Here is a 20,870-nt window from a genome sequence, read left to right on the forward strand (position 1 = left end):
AGTGTCTTCAAAAATTGCATTGTTGAGGTTCTTTGATATGCTGAATTTAACTGTGTATTTGGATTTTTTTTTGTTTTAGCCACATTTTTAACTGAGTTAACCCAAATATCAGTGTTTAGATATGTACTCATTTAAATGCTTTAGACAATATCATGCAAAATTTTCAAAAATTATGCAGGTTATTGGAGCCTCATGTTTTTAGGTTTTACTGTTCATTTTCCCTTTAGGGGAATGCTTTATTATCTGAACAAAATTCTGTTACATATTTTGTGAAACACCTTGTGTCAGGTTTCATTTATTATATTTTCTACCCAGCCAGTTACTCAAGTATGAAGTGAGTAGATTTCAAGTGAAAAGATTTTTACCTGTACGTATGGTCATGTGACTTACAGGTTAGGATTTGAATTCAAATTAGTTTGAACTTTACTTGGACAAAGACTTGCATTATTTCCTGAAAATTTTTGAAGATATGAAAAAGTTTAAAGTTTCATGACGAGTTTAAGGTATTTAATGTAGTAATAATTATTTACTTTAAGGATTATGTACCCTTCTGTTGATTCAACATGTTCAATGCTAAACATATGGAAATTTTATAGAAAATCCACAGCCTTTCCCCTTATAATCTAATATTTGACAATTCGGTGCTTGATTGATAGACGATAATTACATGCAGTGCTAGCAATGATTTCCTTAAAACAAAATTATAAATTAAGATATTGGTTAAAACAAATGTAAATACGGACCTATTCAAGTACACCTTCTAGGGTGCGCTAGACTTTATTGACTCACCACGAGTTTTTTTGGAATTAAAAGGTTATTTAGGACTTTTTGTATACAATACACGCTAGCACACCATGGACAAACAAGTAAGTAATCTATGTTTAGAAATTTATAACGAAAATCTCAGTATTAAAGTCTGTGGATTTTCTACAAAAATCTGGTTTTATTTGTCTCAAAATTCCCATTTTCTATCGAATGCAATGAAACTATAAATAATAATGCTTTCTTCGAAGTTTCCCCTTGGTATATGTACAAAATGGCCAATCTCTACTGTACATTATTCTTGCTGTTTTGATATTATTGCAGTTTGAAAATTTCGAATTCAGATGGCTACAGAAGGGGTCATAAACCTTAATGTATTCTGTTCTGGATTTCAAACTTTTAGTTCCAGAAAATTACTTTTAAAGAATTAAAGATTTCACAAATTTTTCATACATAATAAGGTTGGATGGGAAACACAATGATGACTCTTAACCATTTCTTCATGTTGGTTTATTTATTTGAGAAGTATAACATTTTTTCATTGACTTGTTTTAATATTAAATGTTTCTTTTCAGTTCTTGGATTCTAGGAACTTAAAGTCATCTAAATTGGTATTAGATAGAAAAACCAGACACTATACGCCATTATATAGATTTTCAACAATGCTAGACTCAAAGAGTATATACAGTCAGGACAAAAGTGAGTTCCCACTGAAAAAACGTCCTATCATTTCAACTAAAATCAATATTTTTCAAAGAAATTGTACTTTCAGTAGCTATTTAAAATGCCACAAAGGTCAGTAAAAGACATTTAATTAAACAAGGAGGTTATAAACACCATCTCCTTGAGTTTGCTTATATAATAAATTGGGACCATGGTATCTATTTGGAAAGCTTATTATATGTAATTTCCTTTGGTTTTAGTTCATCATAATCATTTGGCAAAGTTGGCTGTGTTTACGCAATAAATGTAATTTTCGTTTTCAAAATCTAAGGACTATGGGTAATCTCATTGGTTGTACACCAAAAAAATAACAAGGTTATATCATTGATTAATTTCCATTTTTAAGATTTTTTTAAACCAATCATAATGTTTTTGTGTATGCTTTTGAAAATATTACAGCAAATTGATCACAGAAAAACCAGTGCAGCTGAAAAAGGCATATATATATGGAAAAGTAAATTGAATTTTGTATTTCAGAGAATTTAAAAGACTATCCACAACATTCTCATTTTGATGAATTGTTAAACCACAGAAACTTAAAGAAGACCTACAGAAAACCTAGGCTGTATAGTATATACATGTACAACACACGGCCAGTTGCGTTCATCTATAAGGTTTGTTTGTATTGGTTGAATATTACATTTCCCTTCATCAATTTTCAACATTAAAATGATTTTTTTTTTAAGTACAATATTAATTACCTTGCTTATTAAAAAGGCTTTGAAAGGCATAAACATGTTGAAAATATGCTGCACAGCCCTGTGTTTTGAACTTTGTAAAGAATAATAGTGCATATGAACTTAAGATTCCAGGATATGATTTTTGTCTCGCTTGACAAGTAAAACAGCGAGACATAGGTATGCTGTTTTCGGCGGCGGCGACGTCAACAATGTATTAGTTTGTGATAAAGTCTAGTTTATGGGGAACCACTAGTGGTAGGTTAATGATAATAGGTCTGCAGTTGTGTAAGCATTGGCATATCTCATTTCCATGGAGACTATTTGGCCCTGCCCCCTTAGTTATGGTCTATTGACTTTGTAATTTTTGCTTAGTTTCATGTATTAGTTTGTGATTAGGTTAGTTTATGGGGAACCACTAGTGGTAGGTTAATGATAATAGGTCTGCAGTTGTATAAGCAATGGCATATCTCATTTCCATGGAGATTATTTGGCCTTGCTCCCTCAGTCATGATCTATTGACTTTGAAACTTTTGCTTAGCTTTCATGTATTAGTTTGTGATTAGGTCTGTTTATGGGGAACCACTAGTGGTAGGTCAATGATATTTGGTATGCAGTTGTTTTAGCATTGGCACATCTCATTACCATGGAGATTATTTGACCCCACCCCCTCAGTTATGGTTTATTGACTTTAAAATTTTGCTTAGTTTACATGTATTAGTTTTTGTTAAGTTTGTTTAAAGGAAACTACTTATGATAAGTCAATGGTATTTGGTATGCAGTTGTATTAGCTTTGGTACATCTCATTTCCATGGAAATTGCTTTGCCATGTACCTTCAGTCAGGGTTCATTTACTTTGAATAATTGCAAAACTTACATGTTAAAGTGTTGCTATTTTAATTTCAACATTTGCATTATTGAAATTACGAAAAAGCGAGACATTTCTCTGTGATAACAGTTAATTTATGAAACTTTTTAGTAATTTTTTTTTTTATCCTTAAAAGGAGTTCCTTTTGGAAATTGCATTGTCTATATTTACAGAGGTTCAACCTATAAGCTAACAAATCTGAACAGAAAGAAAAAACAAATGACTGGGTTTGACAGTATAATTAATACTGGTATTAATAAGATGATGTGGTATGATTGCTATTGAGACAATTTCTGTTTATAAACAGCCATAGGTCATGGAACAATAACCATAATCAAAGTTAATGATACTTGCATGCAAAAAAAATTTTGATCGGTTATTTTTCCAGGACAATATTAATATCTTTTTAAGATAAATATACATGTTCTGTAAATTCAGAAATTGTTGCGTGCATTTATTATTGCGAATTTGTCATTTTAGACTAAAATGCAATTTTATTTTTTGTGATATTGAGAAAATCCTGTATAATAAAAACATTGCAATAATTTCTAAATTTACAGTATTAGAATTTAAGTGAAAGATAGCAATGATTAAAGGAGGTGCATCAAAGAAAACATATGACCATGATGACTGTCTTAGATTGAAATTTTTTAAAGAACCAGAAATAATATGTTTCCACCCTTTCAAATATTATATACAAAACCGATATTTTTCAAGAACCCAAAAATTGAGCAATGACCTTGAAGAGTAAGCAATGTGTACAGTAAGATATCCATCTTTGTAGTTACCAAAGAGTGTGGTAAGAACCTCGTCTATAATTATACATGGTAAGTATTTTTTTGTTGGTTAAAAATTATGCATCAGGACACTATAATTTTTTTCTTAGATCCTCATTAGGAAAAAAAGGGATGCAGGTATACATCAATGAAGCAGCAACCCAACGAAAGTATTTTTTCATATCTCAAAGCCCACCCTTAGAAATGAATTGAAGAATGCTCAAATTTTTAGACCTGTTGATATGAAAACTTGTGCAATGCCTAAATCAAACTACATAATTTCAAGCAGAATTATTTGTTTGAACAACTTCAAAGTTTAGATTTGCTAATTTATGTTCTTTTAAACAAAACTACCAGATGCAACTAAACATTTTTGAAAATCTATGAGATGACACACAAGAGAAAAAATTCAATCCTGTTATTTTTTTAAATACTTTATCATTGGCCTTTAACATTGTTAATTTATCAATTGCTCTGGTACTTTAATTTATTCAAATTTTTACAAGTGAATGGAAGTTGTTTTGATGAAAATCACCTTTTATCAATGGGAGGTAACTTTGATAGCTTTTTCTTATGTGTTTTTAGATGAAGCAAAATTTCATTTTTAAAAGAAACTGAATTTCTTCTCTCAATTGTTTCTATTTGTAATGTATTTTATATTCATAATTGATAACTGAAGATAAAGAATTACAGAAATTGGTTATATAACATAACCCTTTGCCATGCTTACATCAACACATTTTTTTTTTCATTTTCCACAAAAATAAGGCAGTGATGTAGGATGTCATTCTAACAAAACATCACAGCATGGAGACCCACATCATCACACTAACATGTCAAAAGTGTATCCTACTTCATAATGCAAATATTATTTAATAATGTTAATATACAAATTTGTGAAAAAGAATTTTTATTTAAAAGATTTTACTCATTTCTACTCTGTAAAGACTATTTCACCAGCACTTTGACTGATGCACAGAGACTTCTGACAAATAAGTACCGGTACTCTATAGAGTTGAATGCACAATTGGCGACTGGTTTTGAGGACGTGGAAAGCACTCTATCATTGGTGGTAGTTTTAAGTGCTTTGATCTCTTAGATGAGGTCTCACATAGAAACATATGTTCCTTAGTTTCATATAAATGTTCAGTGCATTATAACTGCCAGACATCTGATTGACTTTGACTGTAGACTTATTTTTAGTGTCTGCAGAGTTTAAATGAGTTTGATTAAAACCCAGCTTATCTATTCCAAGTGTTGAGAAGATTTGATTTCAATATTCCATTAATTTATATTTTTTACTTTTGATAGCAAGGCTAAGGGTTTATGCACTAGAGTAAACTTTTTTGGACAAAGAGGTTGTCACTGTTCCTCAACAAAAAATTAACGAACAAATTTGTAAAGCTAAGCTAGAGACACGCTTAGGAAAGACTATCTTTTTCTTTGAGGTTGAAATGGTTATAAAAAACGTTTAATTATATTATGTATTATAGCCAGCTTCCACTCTTTTTTTAAAGTTTGAAAAAAAAACATTTAAAATATTTATCCCTTAAAAGGTAACAGGATTTTTTTAAACATTAATTAAAATGAAATAATGAAGTAATAATTTGATTTAAGCAGCCACTTGGGTAAATTTTGTAAAATTGAGCTTAAAAACATAGCTGATATATTATTGTTTTCCAAGACCAAAATTGAACCTCATTTTGGTCTGTATTGCATGCAACATTTAATTTGACCAATAGTAGTGGATGGTTGCACATATGAACAGCATGGTCAGATCTTTAAAGTAAAGAAATGTCAAAATTTAATAAAAAGGAAGCAACCACAAAAAACAGCATCCCTGACTAATTTGGTCCCCATAAACTATTCTTTCACAGGTAAAACTAAAAATTTTATGCTTTCATTTTTGACTAGCTTGAGAGAAATTTTCTTCGAAAGTAAAAATCTTAATATATTGTTTTTTGACAGCAGTCTTATTCCCTGCAAACTTTATGGTAAAGTGAGGTAAAAAAAACTTTGAAAAAAAATAATTCAAGTTTCTATGAAGGTTTAAAGTTACTTAAAAGAACTAAAAAAAAGGTTGTTTTATATATAATAATCTTCATTTTTTTTATATGTTTATGTGTAATGCATATTGTATACTTATTGACTGTGTATGAATGTAGTAGTAAGTTTATTGTCCCGCATGGTGCAACTATTGTCCTGAGGCGTAGCCGAGGGCAATTATTAAAGTTGTATCCGAGGGGACAATAAACTTACTTTTCCACAATATCCAGTCCGTAAGTGTTTTATTATATCAAAAAAAGACAACAGACAATAAATGGCTGTGATAAATCAACTATCGTAATATACTAAGCAGAAACCCAACCATAACGTTTACTTCATAAATATTCTGAAATGCTTAGGCTACATCTTGCACTGACGCCAACCCTAGATACAATAGGTAAAAATTACTCTCCCCGGTATTTTCAAAATCCTCCATTATAGCTGCATTGGAAATCCCGTGAAATATAATGAAGCTTGCAGTGAAGTAGTTTCAACGAGGTCCAATAGTTGGAAACTATTGACCGGTCCAATAGTTCAAAGCTTGTAAGTCAAAATATTGTGTACTTATTTTATATAGAAAATGATAATTGAGGTATGATATTTATATTTCATTTCAGGGGGCAAAGTTACTTCAAAGAATTGAAATAAGGTTGGTTGATCCATTTTATTTTATGTTTTTATGTGTAATGTTTTATATGTATTTCTTTTTCATTTTAAGGTTTACCACAGACATTTAATTTATGAATTTTATTTTTTTTACAGATGCAGCTGGGAGGATGTTTCAGTCATAGACCTTGGATAGACTCCGTTGTAGCAGACTAGGGAGAGTAGCATATAGTTCTCGTAACGCTATACAATAGTAACAAGATCATTCTACTCTGAGATTGTTAAAGGGCCTGTTTGATGGAAGTGACACCAACGTTCTCCAAAACTACTAATTTATGAATTTTATTTTTGTTACAGATGCAGCTGGGAGGATGTTTCAGTCATAGACCTTGGATAGACTCCGTTGTAGCAGACTAGGGAGAGTAGCATATAGTTCTCGTAACGCTATACAATAGTAACAAGATCATTCTACTCTGAGATTGTTAAAGGGCCTGTTTGATAGAAGTGACACCAACATTCCCCAACACTACTAATTTGTAAATTTAATGTTTGTTACAGATGGGGGCCAGAGGCAGATTCAGTCATAAACCTTGAATATGGCTTATTAGAGATCTGCTTCGATGACAACAATTTTCTCAAACACATCACTAATCTTTATTATCTGTTTCCATTACAGAGTTTATACAGAGAATATAGGTATACCGTATTTTAAAATTTTTTTTGGTCCTATGTAAGTTTGTCATGAAGAAATAGTATGTGGTATTAATGTCAATGGGATAAAACACACAGACGAAAATAAGTTAAATACCTTTATAAGTATGGATGAAGAAAGACAGACTACCCCATAACCAAAAGAAAGGACAGACAAAAATATACAAAACAATACAGAAACTAAAAAATGTACAACACCAACCCAATCAAAGACCAAGGATGAACTCAGGTGATCCAGGAAGTTGGAACCAAAAGAAATGACAGACAAAAGTCTACAAAACAATACACAAACTAAAAATGTACAACATCAAGTCAACCAGAGACCAGGGGATGAACTCAGGTGACCCAGGACAGAAGTACTACTAGGATGGGTTTTTTACTACCAGGACAGGACAGAAGTGGGTAAGTAATTGATATGTTAACAAATTTACAAATTGACAAAGTCAAGGGTGTTTTTTTCATTCATTCATTTCTTCAATTCTAAATTTTAAATGTGACAAGATAAAGATGGCACATAATTTTCAAATATAGTTTTTTAGAATTATTATTCTTTGTTATTTTGAAGTATCTTCATGTTTGACAAAATTTTAACTTCAATTTAACTTAAAAAAAATATGCTCCAAAATTTATTAAAATGATACACCTTTTTTTCACAGAAAATATTGGTTATCTATTTTAACATTCATGTGAGTCAAGTTAAGATAATGATGACTCAGTCTTACTCCATGAAAACACTGGTATCTTGCATTATGAGGGGCTTTAGCAAGGGGTGCTACCAAAATTTGTGTAAAAGAATAAAGCTTTCACTGAGTCAGAAAAATTACTCATTAATTCTAGAGTTCTGATAAGGGTGAATCAAATTCCCACGAAAAATAAAGTCCTTATACTGAATTCCCTTTGGCTTCAAAAATAAATAACCTTGAAGTCTGTAAAAAATCTGTATGCCCCTCCATGATGATAGAAAATTTAAATATTTCACTGAGTGAAGTGGAGGTAACTCATATGAAATGAATTTACAAATTTGAAAGAATTTAAACTACATGATCCAATTGAGCTATACATTTGTAAAGTAAGACCCAGGGACCATGCTCAGAGAAGTCATTTGTGTATATTATTTTACATTAGGGAAGTTGAGTCGGTACAATGTGTGGATACAGCCATTTTGAAAAGGGGGGTTCCAAACCTAGGAACACCATGAAACGTTCACATATTAAAAAAAAAGAATCAGAATAAAAGGAGGGATTCCAACCCCCAGACTCAAAATTTAGATATTTATGTGAAGTATTTATCAATTGAAAAAATATGACTGGGTTCAGATTATTTAAATTTCATATTTTTACTCTTAATATGTACCGGTATTTAGAACAAACTTTGAATGCAGTAATTTTTCAAATATCTCAACTTTTGATGATTTGAAAATGCACACATTTACTTCTACTACTACTATGTGGTTAATCTGCAGGCAAAATTTCTATAACACAGATGTACTGTGTGTGTCATCCAGTACACCCCAAGTTAAAAATCCTTTAATTCTGAATAAGTTATTTTTATATGAAAAAGTCTTCTTTTATATTTGTTATAAATATTCACCATTAAAATTTCTAATATTTCTGAAGGATTATGATGAGCAATTTTTAATTGTGAAAGTTTTCATGTTATTTATTACAACAGTAGCCAAATGATCATTTGATCCATGATAGCCAAGTACCTGTACTCTAAACATGTGTATCTTTTCTTCTTGAATGCAGTAAAAGATTTGTTCATAATTTTCAATAGTTAAATTATGCATCTATTAATGTGCAACAACATAAGAAGCAAAATATAGAAGTTGGAGATTAACCCAGGGTATAACGCCTTCTTTATATTTGGGGTTTTAATTTAATATTAAAAGTTATCAATACAGAGATGATGATAGTTGCAATAACTTCAGATGAGGTTTATCCTGGTTATGATTAATTTCTCTGTATTTTCACCACTACAGACTGTCATTTGATCCAACGATTGAAAGTTTTTTTTAACATTGTCTAAAAGGTCTATCAGTGCTTTTTTTGTGGTGAAAAAAAAGTAAAATCACAAAAATACTGAAAGCTGAGGAAAAGTCAAAACAGAAAGTCCCTAATCAGATGGCAAAATCAAAAGATAATGAGTACCGGTAAATGCATTTTTTTTGGTTTTTCGTTAAAAAAAAAAGATGTCATTTAAATTAAAATTTCAGACTTATAATGAAATAATTTTCCTAAGACATTTAAATTAAAATTTAAGATTTATAGTGAAATAATAATTTTCCTAAAATTTTTACATTTTCAAAGCATTGTAGTTGTCAGATTATAGAATAACATAGTACTTGAAATTGATTTTAACTCGTAGTCTAGTGCGAGCAAAGTTCCAAAGCAAAACATTCTTTATCTTCAGAGTTTTGGTGTAGACTTAACAAATATCAAATGATCATTTCAGAAATTCATTATGCGTGGAGCGCTGCGTGTCTTTACTAACATATAACAAAGTTGCTTATTGGTGTTTAAGTAGTAGGGTTGGTTATATCTTCTGTTTGTTTCAGTTGTTCTTTGGATGGTTTTGAGGTATTTAGGGTGTGGTGTTTACCATTCGAAGGAATCTATATATGTAATTCTGAAATGAAAAATATTTGATATTTCTAGTCATAAAAAAAATAATCAAATGTTTGATCATAAAGCTGCTTTGAACTTTGAATCTGTACAATTTTCATACTTTCTTTAATTTCTTATTTTCAAAATTGAAAATGAATATCTTCAATCAAAATCAAAATCTAAATTGTATTTGACATATTATGATGTATTGGAAATGGAAAACTAGATAACATATTCTCGTAAATTAAGTTGAATTCAGGGGAAGTGGAAAATGATCCCAAAAGTTTTTTAGATATACTTTATCTTCTTCAAAATTGTTTCTGGGTATCTACATCTTTAAAGCACTGATCGCTATTAAGATAATGAAGTGAAAATACATTTTTATAACAGTCAAGCCATAATGAAAATTCTGCCATACAAAAAAGAATTTGGATGTTTAATCTACATTTGTTATAGAGTTATAAACATAATCGCAAAGGTTACTAATTCTTACATGACTGGAAGCTTGTACAAGTCTTAATATTTGGTGAACAATAATAAATTTCTATGATATATATATTATTATCACTATTTTACTGAATTTTCTATTGATCTTACTGATAATTTCCTTTCTCAGCATAGTAGAAAGATATGGAAAGTATCTCTAGAAACTAAGGCTGCACGTGCCATTGTCAATGTAAATTTCAACGTCGTCATAAGTAAAATAGCGATAAACAGATTATCATTGGTCATCTCAACTTGATTGTTTTTCTCACTTTCGCTGTAACGGCTCAAGGGAGAAAATCAATCTCGTTGAGATGACCAACGAAATTTATAATGATTTCCAATACCCTAAAAACTTCATTTTGAGTTATCTGAAACTATCATCATCTCCAAGTGAAGAGTTATCTAACTTATCAATCCCGATATCTTAAAGTAGTTATCTCCCTTTGCTTCAAGCTTCTCAACCTTGGGTTAATTTTCAACTCTCACCTTCAACACTAGGTTTTCATCCACAGATTCCAGACATTTAATGATAAATTCATTATTATGAGACCATGATTGACAACTGGTATTAATGTTTTAATTTTACTTGTTAGTCCCATTTAACAATTGCTCATCGTAATTTGTAAAATTAAATTGTCTTGAGTTTAAGCATTTCTTTGTAAAAATTTCCTGTTTAATAGAAAATTAATCTTTTAACTTCCCAAGCCATTCTGTGATCAATATATTAATGGATAATTTTGTCCAGCTTCTTGAAACAATTTTTCTTTTTTGCAATCAAAAGTATTGACAGTGAGCAGGATCATTTCAAGATCACAAAAAAGGAGCTGAAAACTGGTCTATTTTATTCTATTTATCATGTGTACATGAAAAGGAGTAGATTGTACAACACAAAAATTTCAAATTTCAAATCATGTTTGTTGAAATATAGCTCAATTTATACAATTTAGATCTTTTATTGAAAAAGGTATTAGACTGATCTTAACCCTATCATACTGTTTGAATTACAACATAAATTAATTTGCTCCTTGGTATCAAACCATTCTATCTTTTTCAAATTTGGTAACTACAATATAGGTAAAGCACTTGCCATCATAAAATACTTTAAAAAAATAAAATAAGTAAAACCCAATTATCAATAACTGACTGCAGCTCTTCATTGGATCCTTTTTGAAACTCATGGCCAGACAAAGAGTAATCTAAGAGCTTGACTCTTTAACAGGGATCCAACTTTAGCCTCATTAGTTCAAAGGAGTTTTCCATTAGTCCATGATAATTAAGAAATAATTGTTGCAAGCTATACTTTATTGTAGTTTTAACATGGGTAGGCATTATATACGTGATTATTTTTGCCTGAGCGATAGCATACAATCAGTTCTGTTAACCAAGCAGTTTTAGATTTATATTAGACCCTGTTTCAGACTTTGGGGATTTAATCACTAAAAAAGTTAAAGATAACCAGACTATTTTAGATTTAACTGGTAATCTGTTTTCTTTTCCCGGTAGCAAAAAAGAGCTGATTCCTGTAAGTCTGTACATTGGCTGCTTCTGGTTCTTATCCATTTAAGGAACCAATGATTCCGGAGAGTGCAGTAACCTTGCCTCAGTCCATTATTGTCAAGATATCAGTGATTTTCCTTTTTTTCTGGCAAAAGTCATTGGAAGTAATCTTACATAAAACAAATTTTGATATAACCAATCAAAAATGCTATCATAAATAATCTGGGAACAAAAAATTTTACTTTTTCAATTGTAAATTTTGCTACTATTTTTCTTTCAAGTATAAAACTAAAGTAAAAAGTAAAAATCTATTTTATTGAAATATTACGTGCCATTTGAGTTTTGAAATTAATTTAAATTATAAAGTATTGAAATTAATTTTTATTATAAAGAATCAGTATTTATATCATTTCTTTGAGTTCTAAATTTTTTCTTTCTAAATTATTTTATTAAATCTAAAGATTTCATACTTGATACATGTAATATCATTTTGCATCATATTTGTATTTTTTCATTTCAGCTTCTTTTTCTTGTACTACTGAAACTTCACAGAATAATTGCGTACATTTTGAAGTCGTGTACCTGCTTATATGAAATTGTTTGAGGAATTTCCCCCCATTTTTCCCTTAATTCTGATCTTGATGATTGTTTTCCAAAATTTTCAAAGATGGTACTGATTTTGTGTAATCAACTCCTGCAGTTTTCAATCTCAATCTTTTTAACTTCACACAATGATTGTACAAATATTTAAGTTGTCCACTTGGTACTTGATAGGGAATTGTTTGATAATTTTTTTTCTGACTTGGGAACTAAGTAATTTTTCATCAAAGGTAAAATAAATAGTTTTTAACCCATATCTTTTGGAATTCACAGAGAGTTTGCAAATCTATAGAGGCTTTTACAAATTTTGGGACTATACATGACTACTATGTACATGAGTAGTAAACCTTGAAAATGAGATATTTTTTATTAAACTATGCTTCAAAATATTTAAAAAATGTTGATTTATATGTGTTTATTATACTTTTACTACACTGTACTTTTTTTCTTACATTTGTATAAGTATTTTCATATCAGATGTCTGGTAACTTATATAAAAGCTATTATCTAGAGCTCTGTAAATAAAAAAAAATGTAAACATAGTTCTAAAATATACTTTTAATGAGTGGAAGAAATTGTGGGGTACAGAATACATTTCGTAAATTATCAAAATACAAGTTACCTAGCTGTTTAAAAGCATGTCTGGTATTTTTACAGTACTTTTTAAATGAATTTAATAAATTATTTGTATTTTAAATTGAGAATTTCTTCAGTTTCCATGATTGGAAAAATTGGAACATTCTGGTGACTATTGTACTTTTTATAATGTACAATGGAAAGGACATTTCATAACTTAGATAAAATGGATTCAGTGGACTGATTAGCATAAAAAACTATGATGGAAAACCTTTGAAAGCAGCCAGGATAGCAGCTCCAAGGAAGATGGTCAAATAAATCTTCAACCAAGTCTGAGGCTTTACCAAGAAATTAAGAAGGCAAGTTTATTTAAGCCAAATATTTGTATACATTTTCTAGAAATATTCGACAAGAAGTGCATATTAAGACAACACGCCAGCACCCTTCTGATCTTCTGCATGCAAAACACCATTGATGTATTAATTTTGATAAGTTTTATAATTTAAGTTACCATTTTCTTGAACAAGATTATCGATCAAAATATTTAAAACTTCAAGGGGAGACAAGTACAATTAACAGCAAGATTTGTTCATTCAATGGGATATAACTGTTAAATTTGCACATCACTTTTGTGCAGTTAAATTCCAAACAAAAACCTTTGACTTGTTTTATTTTTATTATGTCAACTTTTCTGTTTAGTCAGGTTAATAGTTACTCCTTGCTATAGATCAATGACATTTTGTATTTATTTGCATTACTAACAAATTATCGAATTAATTAGCAATGTTGCTAATCATCTGTTTTTCATTTTCTGCTGCTAGGCGAGACATCTCTGTCAACAGTTTATCTTACAAACTTGTGTTGATACTATTGTGTACAGTTTGTAAGAAATCAGAACATTATATAGTGACTTCATATTTATAGAGAAATGGATTTGTAAAATATATGTGTCTTTTTTAATTCTTTTTAGGTTCTTCTGTGATATGTTTTCATGGTGTGGGAATAAGACTTGGTGGTTTAATACAGCATATACGAAGGTATGTACTAGTATGTTAGTACTGTTTTGAAAAAAGAAAAAGTATTATAAAATGTATTTGGAAATAGCATGTGCTCTAAGCGTGAAGGTTTGTAGGAGTTTGGTAAGAAGTCTTTGCTTTCTTTAATTGCCTTTAAAGGAGTAAATTTAATTATCTGATTTGATTATGTAAAAGTTTGTTGGGATGCTGGTTTGCTGTTCTCAACTTCTATTACATATTTATAGACTTTTATTTAATTTGCCACTGGACATTTAGAAACCAACAATCAAATGAATCAATCATTCAAAATATGGAATATACATACAGTATATCATCTTCGCTAGCCAAGGGTTACGATCCACTTCCCTCCTCTCCACCCTTTGCGGATTGAGATAGAATTTCGGAGAGACAAGGTAATGATTTTCATTGGTTGCAGTCGAAACTCGCTGCATCCAATCAAAAAGTGCCTATAACATGATCACGTGTAAATGTAGAAAGTGTATGTAAACAATTGGCACGTGCTTATTGTGCAACAAGTCTTTACATCCCTAAACATACGACTATATTTAGTGACAATTTGAATGTTTTTAATCATTTAATAGAAGTTCCTGTGTATGTTTCTTGCACAAATGCATGAATGTCAACGTATATTTTCGTTTCCTGCTTTACCAAGTGTGTAGAATCTAGACGCTACCGTGTTTTTATCTCCAAATTGGAGAGTTCAAGAGCTACCATTGGTCAAGAATAATGTATTCGGAATGGGCGTGACTTTAATCTACCGATAGATGGCGCAACATTGTTATTGGAAATGTTGTCTTAATCTGCCAAGGGTGGAGAGGAGGGAAGTGGATCGTAACCCTTGGCTAGCGAAGATGACAGTATATCAAAAATGATCCTTTTAAACAATCTTGAATGACTAATCATTTTATTTTTCAGGTTAGCATCACAGCTTGTCTGTAAAGATTGAAGCTGGGAGTGGGCATTGGAGCTGACTTTTATGGTAAGAACCAATTAAAAAAAAAACAATATGTAAAAAAAGAAATATGTTAGACATCTACCATTGACTTGTTTTTCATCCTTTTCTGCCAATAAAGACTGGTAGTTCAAAAAATATATCAGCAAATCACTCTTAAACAAAGTAAGAGAAATGTTTTATGAATCATGATTATAATGACCAGTTATTTATTATTTTGCATTTGATATTGTTTCAATTTTCAGATTTTGACAATTACGTTTAATTCTGTATATTTCTTTTTCAGGTAACTGTGGCTGCATAAAATGGCTATTTGATTTTACTGTAACAGTAAAGAATGTAATTCAGACTATTTTTGTGTATGTTTGAGAAAATGTTTATAATTTTTACAAGAAGAAAAAAAAAATTATGTACAGGTTCTCCATTTTCAACAAGATTGGAAGTTGTAGGTTAATAGGTCTTTGAAATTTCAAAAATTACTTTCTATTTTCTGTTCATACTCATGTCTAGGCAAAACACTTCCAGTAGTTTAAGAATGGAGAATCTAAAAAAAAAGAAAAAGAAAAAAATGTGCAATTATTGAAATGTTTTTTTATTTTTGCAAATTGTAATATATTTTTTCACCTTTGTGTCATTTTTAGCTGAGTTCATAACAAAGGTTATACTATTTTAAGAATATTTTACAAGAAGCATAGTTGAAGAATATCTTGATGAAAGTAGATTGACTGATTTTTGGTATTTAACACCACTTTCAGCATGATTTGCTATATCTTGGCTACCAGTTTTTATTTGTGGAGACAGCCTGGTGAAAACATCCCCTTCGACAGAGAAACTGGCAACTCTAGTCAATTAAGATTGACGTTAAACACACCTACAATGTGAGGGTTCAGAGGGTTGACAGGCTAGTGATACAGTAGTTGAACTACTTTGACCATTCAGCCACCATTACTCCATCCACACTAAATATGTTATTGAAATGTGTTGAATTTTTGTAATTTAATTATTATTTTGATTTATACTATTTATGTTTTTTTGTTATTTATAACAAAGATGTGGAGTTTTAACAGGGTGAAATTTAGGTCAAAGGGAGGTAATTTATTATACTGTGTTTAACTTCAAATACTTGAAATTCCCTCAATGTTAGATTTTTATTTACTTGGATACTCACATTTATGCACTTTTTTACATATCAGATGTTTTCTAGATAATAGAAATTTAGGGTGGGAAAAATTAGTGTCACTTAAAATAATTAGTGAAATTTTTCAAAAAGTTTATTAATTGAAAGTGCATCTGATATTTTTTATGTATGTTACTTTATTTTCTAAAAACAAATAGTCACAACATAGATTGACAATAAGATATTGAGAAGAACCACCTTGTCAGCCAGGATAGCAGCTCTTAGGAAGATGGTCAATTAAATCTTCAACCTAGTCTGACTCTTTACCATGAAAATAGAAAAGGCAAGTTTATTTTAGCCAGATCTTTTAAGATAACAGACCCTTCTGAAATATTGCATTTAAAACACCATTGATATTAATTTACCAGTTTAGTATTTAAAGATAACAGATACATGAACAAGATTTTCTATTGAAATATCAATAGTAAATCCTAAAAATAGTCATTAAACTTTAAGAAAAGATCAGTACAATTTAAAACACGATTTTGCATTCAATGGGAGATAACTTTGTAAAATATTCAGATATTTTTTGTGCAGTTGAATTTAAATCTGACGTTTTTTTACTTTTCTATCTTTTATATTGATTTAAAAAAAAAATGATTTTATACAATTGTCTACCTGCAATAAGAAATCAGAACAATATTTAGTAAATTTTAGGTTATCGGTAACACATAAATTGATTTACAAAATGTATAATGTGTTGATTATAATTTCATTTCAGGTTCTTTCTGAGACATGTTTTCATGGTGTGGGAATAAGATTTGGTGGTCTTATACAGCTAATACAAAGGTATGTACCAGTATGTTAGTCCTGTTTTGGAAAACTCAAATGTATTATAAATATTTTATGGAAAAACAAGATTTGAACGCTTAAAAGATTTTTTACAGGAATCTACTCTTATTATTATATCAGTAACCAAATAAGAGTAAAGTTTAGGATCTGAATTGTTTACATAAAAATGTGTTGGCTTGTTGGATTGCTGTCTCATCCATATGTTCTTGACATATATAACACATTTTAAGACTATTTCTATTTAATGATATGCCACTGGACCTTAAGCAACCAACAACCAATCATTCAATCTATTCAATATACATACATAATACCAACAAAAAACCTTTAAAACAGTTTTTATACGCCCGTTTACAGGACGTATTATGGTATACTGTTGTCCGTCTGTCCGTCCATTGTTAACATGTCGGACATTAACTCAAATAACTATTAAGGTGAGCTCCCTTTCGTTTTTTATAAATTTTAGATTTTACGTTTTCGAGTTATGGGGTTTTATTCATTAAAAAAAGGGGGTTTTCCAGTTTTCAGACAATAACTCGAGTATGCTTTCACCAACTTGCAAGAAATTGTGGTGAATTGTTTATATCTATTGACAGGAGCTCCCTTTCGATTTTTATAAATTTTAGATTTTACGTTTCCGAGTTACAGGGTTTTATTAATGAATTATCATTTTATATTTCAGGTTAGCATCACAGCTTGTTTGTAAGGATTGAAGCTGGGAGTGGGCATTGGAGCTGACTTTTATGGTAAGAATCAATACATAGATTTATGAACTTTTCATCCAAGAGCATTTTAAAGCCCAAGATTTTTGTTAGGCACAGATGTAAATCTTACATATTAATGTCTTCTTTACTTATAGTTGAATAAACAATTTAGAAGGAAATATAAAGATATATAAGGGAAGTCAAAAAGTATAATGTATAATGCGAAATCCTGGGATTTCAGTTTTTAGCTCACCGGGGCCCCAAGGGCCCCATGTGAGCTTATGCCATCACTTGGCGTCCGTCATCGTCTGTCGTAGTAAACTATTTCAAAAATAATCATCTCTGAAACTACTGGGCCAATTACCTTCAAACTTTAACTAAATGTTCCTTAGGTTATCTTGTTTATAAAGTGTATCCGAAGTTTGTATCCATCGACAAACATGGCCGCCATGGCTAAAAAAAGAACATAAGGGTCAAATGCAGTTTTTGGCTTATATCTCAAAAACTAATTGTTTTAGAGCAAATGTGACATGGGGTTAAATTGTTTAATTGGTCAAGATCTATCGGCCCTGAAATTATCAGACGAATCGAACAACCCATTGTTGGGTTGCTGCCACTGAATTGGTAGTTTTAACAAAATTTTGCAGTTTTTTGTTATTATTTTGAATATTGTTATAGATATTATATAAACTGTAAGCAGCAATAATGTTCAGCAAAGTAAGATCTACAAAAAAGTTAATATGACCAAAATTGTCAATTGACCCCTTAAGGAGTTATTGCCCTTTAAAGACAATTATAAACAATTTGTTCATCAAGTTTGCTAACATTTAAAAATCTTCTCCTCTGAAATACAGGTGAGCGATTCAGGCTCTTGAGAGCCTCTTGTTTTGTTATCTATAGTTGTCCCCATATATGAAAATATGTAAGTGTGGTATGTATGCCAATGAGACAGCTATCAACCAGAGACCAAATGATGTGGATGCAACTAAATGTCACCCTATGCCTTCAACAATGAGCAAAACCTATATTGTATAGTTAGCTATAAAGGTTCAACATGACTAAATGTTAAAAAATTCAATCAAGTATGTTAATAGCCTGATATACTATATACAGCTATAAAACAATGTTAAAAAGATATCAGCCAATGACTTGTTTTTCATCCTTTTATTGCTAAGAAATACTGGTACTTTAAAATTTATGTCAACAAATCACTTTATAACAAAGAAAAAGAAATGTTCTATACATTATAATTGTAATGCTCAGTTAATTATAATTGTTTTGCATTAAATATTATTTCAATGTTCATGAGTAATGTATATTTCTTTTTCAGATAACTGTGGCTGCATAAAATGATTGTGTGATGTAACTGCAACAGTAAAGAATGTAATTCAGACTATTTTTGTGTATGCTTGAGAAAATGTTTATAATTTTTTTACAAAAAAAAAAAAAAAAAAAAAAATATGTAAAGATTCTCCATTTTCAACAAGATTGGAAGTTGTAGGTTAACTTGTATTTGACATTACAAAAATTCTTTCTATTTTCCGTTTATACTCATGTCTAGTCAAAACACTTCCAGCAGTTTAAGAATGGATAATCTAAAAGAAAAAGAAAGAAAAAAGAAAAAAAAATGTTCAATTATTGAAATGTATTTTTTTTTTTGCAAATTGTAATGTATATCTTTTTGCCATCTTTTTGTTATTTTAGGATTTGAGATACTTTCAAATTTTACAAGTTACTTTATTCATGTAGTTAATGCAATTAAATCTGCCGATGTGAATATTCCCACTAAATTTCTTTAGCAAAAATTTTAATTATTTGTTATTTTTAGCAACGTTTCAAAATACCTTACCATAGCAAATGCCTCTCTAGTGTAAACTAAAAAGATGAATAATAGTCTGCAGTAAATATATCCCCTTACAACCTTTTCTTTCATGTTAATTTTAATATCTTTAAGATATGTGACAAGGGTGCTCTAATGCAGAGGAATTTACGAAGTTAAGAAGTTAGAAAGAAATATATTTTTTGCACTTTTTTTGTCATTTTTAGCTGATTTTGGTTTGTAACCAAGGTGATATTTTTTAAAGAATAATTTTACAAAAGGCATAGTTGAAGAACATCTTGCTGAAATTGGATTGGTTGATTTTTGGTGTTAAACACCACTTTAACATGATTTACTATAATTTTGGCTGTAAACTTTTATTTGTGGTGACAGCCAGAGTGCCTGGTGAAAACATCACCTTCATCAGGGAAACGGGGCAAACCTTAGTCAAATAAGAATGAAGTTACACATTTCATGTGAGGGTTCTCACTGTTGACAGGCTAGTGATACAGTAGTTGAACTACTTATAGGACCACTCTGCCACCATAAGTCGATTAGTACGAAATATTTTATTGAAATGTGTTAGATTTTATTTATCAATCTATTTTTTAATTTTAATTGTACTATTTTATTTATTTTGTTTAATATAACAAGGATGTTGAGTCCGAACAGGGTGAAATTTGGGTCAAAGGGAGGCAATTTATTATACCCCTGTTTAACTCCACACACTTGAAATTCCCTCAATGTTAGGATTTTCATCTACTTGGATATTCATGTTTGTACATTTTTTTTTAATATCAGATGTATACTAGCTAATATTGACTATTATTTAGAGCTCTGTAATAAAAAAAAAATAAATGTAAGCAGAGCTCTAGATAATAAGTATGCAGGGTGGGAGAAATCTTGGGTCATTAACAATTGATTTGCTGAAATTTACAAGAAAGGGGATTTATTGGAAATGCATCTGATATATTTAATGTATAAAACTATATTTAAAAAAAAAAATGTTAAGATGATGAGGAGAGCCACCTTGTCAGCCGGGAGAGCAGCTCTAAGGGAGATGGTCAATTTAATCTTCACCAAGTCTGAGGCTTTACCATGAAAAATATGTGGTAAGTTTATATATTCCACAAATTTTATGGTAATAATATATATATAGGCATTTAACATTATTTTTTAAGGGTTCTTTTCTATCAGTGTTTGATTTTTAGAGTATCTAGTCTTACATTTGTTTTCTGTCTGGTATTGAGTGAGCTGTGTTGGATAGAAACCAACTGTATGCAAGTTATTATCAATGAATTTGTAAACTTATTTGGGTCGAACAAATTTTTATGCAAAGTCTGTAACTGTTTGAATATTGAATTGATATAGAATCATTTTTATAAAAACGTGGACAAGACGATTTCTTGGCGCTCTTATGTTATCTATTGACTGGGTCAGATAAGGTGAAAGTTT

General features: G+C 30.1%; 1 protein-coding gene and 1 long non-coding RNA gene across 3 annotated transcripts in view; one reads left to right on the forward strand and one right to left on the reverse strand.

Annotated features, from left to right (window-relative positions):
• LOC127699116 (dihydroxyacetone phosphate acyltransferase-like) overlaps nt 1–20,870 on the reverse strand; it is a 226,750-nt gene that overhangs the window by 108,459 nt on the left and 97,421 nt on the right. The gene's annotated exons all lie outside the window — the stretch shown is intronic.
• On the forward strand, nt 13,903–16,413 carry LOC127699163 (uncharacterized). The gene is made up of 3 exons (XR_007981112.1): nt 13,903–13,971; nt 14,887–14,950; nt 15,210–16,413. It is a non-coding gene; the product is annotated as an uncharacterized LOC127699163 (long non-coding RNA).

Source organism: Mytilus californianus, unplaced genomic scaffold (assembly GCF_021869535.1).
Source record: "Mytilus californianus isolate M0D057914Y unplaced genomic scaffold, xbMytCali1.0.p SCAF_4, whole genome shotgun sequence".
NCBI lineage: Eukaryota > Metazoa > Mollusca > Bivalvia > Mytilida > Mytilidae > Mytilus > Mytilus californianus.